This window comes from Lissotriton vulgaris, chromosome 12 (genome assembly GCF_964263255.1).
Source record: "Lissotriton vulgaris chromosome 12, aLisVul1.2, whole genome shotgun sequence".
Lineage (NCBI taxonomy): Eukaryota > Metazoa > Chordata > Amphibia > Caudata > Salamandridae > Lissotriton > Lissotriton vulgaris.
The window spans coordinates 279,120,374-279,126,978 of record NC_141700.1 but is presented as its reverse complement, the minus strand read 5'-3'; positions in this window follow the sequence as shown (position 1 = coordinate 279,126,978).

Genomic DNA, 6,605 nt, shown 5'->3' with positions numbered 1-6,605 from the left:
ACTACTCCCCCCTATTCCCTCACTTCCTGCCTGCCGGCTCTGAGGTGCATTTAATCAGAGGGGGTTCCGGCCGGGCAGTGGTGAGAAGTGTGTGTGGGAGCCGTGAGGCAAAGCGTGTTGGCATTCTTTTTTAACTGCTTTTAGCCTGGTCCTTCACATCATTTTGGGAATGTGTTTTTAACTGAATTACCTACCTGGCTCTTTACACTCGCTGTCCCCAGGTCCGTTGCGGCTTGCTGTGCCGAATGAACGGAGGGGACGTGACTCCTCCCCCCTATTCCCTCGCTTCCTGCCTGCCGGTTCTGACATACATTTAATCAGATGGGGGCTCTGCCGCGCAGCGGACGTGCCGCTGGCGAGGCAAGCCGGTCTGCGCCCATCCGCAGCCCAGGGCCCAGCTACTATACCCTTTTTTTTTTAGATACTCAGCCATGGAGATGAAAGAACTGCATAAATAAATAATAAATAAATAAGGAAAGAGTAGTTTCTTACCTGTAACTCCAGTTCTGTAGTAGTGGTATCTCTGTTCTAGTCATAATCTGTGACTAGTCCCGCCCATGTGAGTGGACCCCGGAGCAATCAAAATAGTCTCTTAAGTTGTCCTCTTCTGCAGTCCTGCATAGACACTTAATAGAAAATCAAAGACAAAATAATGCAGCCTAGCATTAACAAGGATACATTGGCCAGCAATTCATCCTGAAGTGAAAAAGGATAGCCAAACAATATAGAAATTTACACATTTTACAGAGTTTCACACATAGAGAAACTCCTCTTCACAAAAATCCTTGGTCATGATAGAGAGGAAAGCTTGGACAGACAAGCCCCATAGGCTGCCATTATGTATCTGAAAAAGGGATACTGTGCCTTTAAGGAACCCTACAGAGACCCTCAGTATCCCATGATGCACAGCCAAAGGCAAGTTACTTTCAGTTCTTTTTGAAGGTGTATAAAGCAAGGCCTGTAGCATTCAGGAAATAATTGTTTCATCCACCAGGGAGGAGGGTGGGTCACTTCTGACTATAACAGAGATACCCCTACTACAGAACTGGAGTTACAGGTAAGAAACGACTCCTTCTGTAGTAGGGGATCTCTGTGCATAGTCATAATCTGTGAATAGAATGGCAAGCCCATCCCAAACAATCCAAACCCAGCAGTGGAAGAAACAAAGAATCACTACTGAGCAAATAAATTCCTCAGCGAAGGCTGCCCAACTTGCGCATCTGTCCTGGCATCAGTCTAGGCAGTAATGGTTAGCAAAGGTATGGACAGACTTCCAAGTAGCAGCCCTACAGATGTGAACATTACGCAGCAAAGCCGCTGAAGTTGCTTTGGTTCATGTTGAGTGACCCTTATGCTTACCCCCTAGTCTTGTTAGCTTTCTGGTAACACAGTTGTATGCAGGATACACTCCACCTAGAAATTGACTGTTTGGAGGTGGCAAGACCAGTCCTGTCCGATCCATAATTAGCAAACATCTGATCTGACCTACGAATATTCTTGGTCTTATCCAAGTAGAATTTCAACACCCGTCTCACATCAAGTGAATGAAGGGACCTCCCCGCCGGAGAGTAAGGATGTTGAAAGAACGTTGGTTAAGTGACTGTCTGATTGACATGGAAATCAGATATCACTTTAGGGAGAAACTTTGGGTGAGTCCTCATGACCACTTTGGATGCATGAAAAACAGTATAGGGCTCTTGGCAACACAGAGCCTGGATCTCACTCACCCTGCGTGCCGATGTTCTAGCCACAAGGAAAGCTGCCATCCAGGATAAATGCTGTAAAGAAGCCTTATGAATAGGCTCAAAAGGCTCCTTCATCAATCTAAACAGCACCACATTCAGCTCACAAGGAGGCGAAGGACGCCTAATGGGAGGAAACACCTTCTTCAAACCTTCCAGAAAATCTTTGATGACAGGGATTTAGAAAAAGGACGTTGGTGAAGGGCATTTCCTATATGCAGTTAAAGCTGCGAGTTGAACCTTAATAGAATGAAAATTAAGGCCAGATTGAGCCAAATGTAGTAAGTCTGGAAGTATGGAAGTATGACATCCTCCTTGCAGGATGCAGGCTCAGCATCCTTAGAAGTTCATCAAATGCAGAATCTCTTCCATTTGTATGAGTAGGAAGTCCTTGTAGACGGCCTCTTTGCCTCTTTTAGTATCTCCATGCAGTTCTGTGGAAGATTTAAATGTCCATACTGCACTAGCTCAGGAGCCATGCTGCCAAACTCAACGACGAGAGGTTGGGGTGCACCATCTGCCCTCCAAACTTCGTGAGAAGGTCCGGCCGACATAGAAGCCAAAGATGGGGCAGGAGAGACCGGTGTAGGAGGTCAGTGAACCACCACTGCCGAGGCCATTCCGGAGCAATGAGGATCATGTGGGCCCTGGATTGGGACAGCTTGATCAGGGGAATGGGTGGAAAAGCGTATAGAAAGCTGTTCGACCAGTTGATCCACAGTGCATTCCCCAGCATCCCCGGTTGGTAAAACCTGGAGACGAAGTCTCGGCATTTGCTGTTGTCAGCAGAGGCGAACAGATCGATTTCTGGAGTGCCCCATCTTGCGAAGATGCTTCTTAACACCTCGTCGGTTAAGACCCACTCGTGATTTTCTTGAACAAGCCTGCTGAGTGCGTCTGCCTGAGCATTCTGCATGCCTGGCAGATGGGTAGCTGTTATCGTTAGTCCCCTGGCCAACAGCCAGTGCTAGATTGCTTGCACTTCCTGAGACAGTGTGCACCATCGGGAGCCCCGCCTGCTTGTTGAGGTAATACATCGTTGTTGTGTTGTCCGTCTGCACAAGCAGGGAGCTGGACCGGAAGGACGGGTGAAAGGCTTTCAGCGCCAGATGAACAGCCCGGAGTTCCAGAAAATTTATGTGATATGTGGCTTCTGTCTGAGACCACGTGCCTTGGATCTGAAGATGGTCCGAATGCGCTCCCCAGCCCTGGAGAGAGGCATCTGTCACAATGGTCTGTGTCGGTATGTCTTTGTGGGACAGAACCCCCTTGAGGAGATTCACTGCTGAACACCACCACTTCAGGGATTGTAGAGCATATTGAGACAGTCGGATCCTGTCCTCCCAGCTCCCTCTTTTCTGGTCCCATTGATCCTCCAGACATTCCTGCAGCGGCCTCATGTGGAGCCGTGCATGTGGGGTGAGAAAGATACAAGAGGCCATCGACCCCAGGAGAAAGGACTCCGTCCTCACTGTCGTTGATGGAACGGATATGAGAGTCTGAACCTTCCGAAGGATCGATAAGCGTCGCTCCTCCGAAGAATACATGCCTGCCTTGAGAGTATCGATGGAGGCTCCAAAATATTGCAGGCACTGAACAGGAGTCGGGACAGACTTGGACAGGTTGATGTGCAGACCCAGTTGGTTCAACAGAACGGCCGTCCTGTTGAAGTGTAGTTGCGCTTCCTGGAACGTGGATGCTTTGATCAACCAGTTGTCCAGGTAAAGATAAACAAACACCTTGTTCTTCCTCAGGTGTGCTGCAACCACCGCCATGCAGTTTGAAAAAGTCCTGGGCGTAGGCTTCAGACCGAACGGAAGTACGGTGTACTGATCGTGGTTGGTGCCGAAGCACAGGAACTTCCGATGCTTCTGTGCAATAGGAACATGGAAGTATACGTCCTGCAGATCTATGGCGCAAAGCCAGTCTCCTCGATGCAGCTCTGGATAAATCTGGTGCAAGGACAGCATGCAACATTTTTCCCTGCGAATCCATTTTTGTTTTGTCGCAAATCAAGAATGGGCCTGAACTCCTTTTTGTCCTTTTTGCGCACAAGAAAGAACCTTGAGTATAGACCCTTTCCCCTTTGAGATGGAGCAACAGATTCTATCGCCCTTTTTCTTAACAGGGTATCGGCCTCCGCTTGGAGTTCGCGTAGCAGGTATTGTGAGCGAACTGGTGGAATAGCTGGAGGAGGGCTGATAATACGTAGACTGGTTTCCATTGCAAACAATATTCAGCACCCACTTGTCCTGAGTATTTTTTCTCCACTCTGCCAGGTACTTCTGAATGCATCCTCCACCGGAGTGGGTAACAGAAGAGGGGGCAGTAATGCCTCACGGCTTGGACCCAGCTGGGCCCTTATTCCCCGATGTGGACTGTTGGTTGCCTCTGACCCTTTGGCGTCTCTGAAAAGGCTGCCACTGAAACTGCTATTGCTGCTGCCCCGCTGGACGACCCTGCCGGCGTTGGAACTGCTGGGAGGAATAGCGTTGTTGAATGGGGGCGTAAAGTTTTAGGCTGTTCTTTGGGCTTCTCCAAGCCAACAGCCTTGAGTGTCTCAACTTCCACCTTCATTCGAGCCATTTCCTCATCTGCATGGGCACCGAAGAGCATGGAACCCGAAAAGGGCAGGTTGGCAATCCGCTGCTGCACCTCCGGTTTCAGGGAGGTAAGCCGCAACTAGGCGTGCCGCCTCAAAGTCACACCATGACAGTATCCATGGGCTGCCAGGAGAGATGTGTCTGCAGCCGCACTGATGATTTGGTTTGACACCATCATGCCCTCATTAAGAACCTCCTGAAAGTCCTCTTGCTTGTCCCTCGGGAGGAGTTCAATAAATTGCTGGAGAGACTCCCACAAGGAGCGGTCATAGTGGCCTAAAAGGGCAGATGAACTTGCTGCCTTCATGGAAGTGGCTGCTGTACTGCAGACCTTCCTCCCCGCTGAGTCCAGTCTTCGGCTCTCTTTGCCCGGTGGCACTGTGGACGATGGAACCGTAGATTGTCGTTTCTTTGCCGCCACCACTATAACCGAATCCGGAGGAGGATCCGTCCAAAGGAATGCGGGGTCCGATTCCGGGGGCCTGTATTTCTTCTGAAGTCGTGATGGAGCAGACTTCGCAGAGGCAGGTGTCAGAAATAGTTCCATAGCCGGTTCCTACAAACCAGGCATTAGAGGAAGCAAGGGACGTGAGAGTTGCTTTCGTTGCAGTGTCTCGAAGATGACAGAAGTGGAAGGGGTAGGCGCAGCAAGCGCAATCCGCAGTTAAGCCGCTCCCCTTAGCAGCACATCGTGAAAGGTGGCGATGTCATCAACAGGAGATTTCCTCGTAGGAGGCGAGTCCAACAAGGTCGGCGAATATCTTACACCACTAGAGAAATCCATGTCCCTAGTGTATCTTGAGCGTGATCGCTCATGGCGGCGGCGAGGTCGGGATCTGATTGAAGACCTGTGACGGCTAGGAGAGCAATGTCTCGTCGGGAGCGAGATCTCAGCCTTCTGGGTACAAGCAGAATCACCGGCATCGGTGGTTAAGGCTGAGGCAGTGGTGGTCTGGGTGGAGCCAGAGGCGGAGGTGGAGGAGGCGGCAGAGGAGGAGGAGTCAGAGTCTGAGGCCGTGGAGGAGACAGATGAGGGACCCCAGGTTGGGCCGTCTCCGAAGACCTAGATGGTGAATAGGTCCTGGAGTATTTTGAGTCCGAAGAACGAATCACTTTTCTCCTCTTACGGACAGGTCTCAAAGATGGTGCCCTGGAGGCCGTATCCCCTGACGGAGAACGCCTGTGCCGCCCCAACCTAGGGCTGTCAGATGTGGAAATGCTGACCACCGAGTGTGACCTGCTCCTCGACGTCTACTTGCTCCTCGACGTCGACTTGCTCCTCGACGTCGACTTGCTCCTCGACGTCGACTTGCTCCTCGACGTCGACTTGCTCCTCGACGTCGACTTGCTCCCCGACGTCGACTTGCTCCCCGACGTCGACTTGCTCCCCGACGTAGACTTGCTCCCCGACGTAGACTTGCTCCCCGACGTAGACTTGCTCCCCGACGTCTACTTGCTCCCCGACGTCTACTTGCTCCCCGACGTCTACTTGCTCCCCGACGTCTACTTGCTCCCCGACGTAGATTTTCTCCTTGACGGCGTACATCTCCTTCTCGACGCCGACCTGCGTGTCGACGTTGACGGTGAACGGCGGTGTCGCCTCGACAGCGAGCACCGATGTCTTCGGGACTCAGATTGACAACGATGATGTGTCGACGTCGCCTGCAATGTCCTAGATGTCGACCTCGTCTGAGGTCTCAACGTCCTTCCCCTCAACGCGGAGCGTCGACATAGTTTAGACCCAGAGCCCTTGGTCGACGGGGAGCATGTCGTCATACCTTTCGAAGTTGACGTCGTAGCCATCGACGTCGACCGGGACCAATGTCGTTTCTGGACCTTCTTGTGACTGGGGAGCCCCCCAGAGGCTGCAGCACGGAAAGTGGAAGATGATAAATTCCCTCCATGCCCGAGGTCCCACCTGCATCCTGACGTCTTCTCTGCTCCAGGCCTTGAAGACCAATCTTCTTCCCGTCACGCAGGGTCCTCCTGGAGAATGACTTACAGATGAGACAGGAGTAAGGAACATGAGAAGACGGAAGACAGAGTATGCAAACCCTGTGAGAGTCTGACTTGGCCTTCTTCCTTCCACACTCAGGGCACTTGTCACATAAAGCTGGCATTTCGACAAAAAAGAGGTGGCTTAGCTGCTAAAAAAAAAACAGCAAATGGAAGATAAAGGCCCCAGACGTCGAGTGAAACACTAAAACTTATCAAAAAGCTCAAAAATTGAAGTTATACCATTAAAGGTAGAGCTCAATAC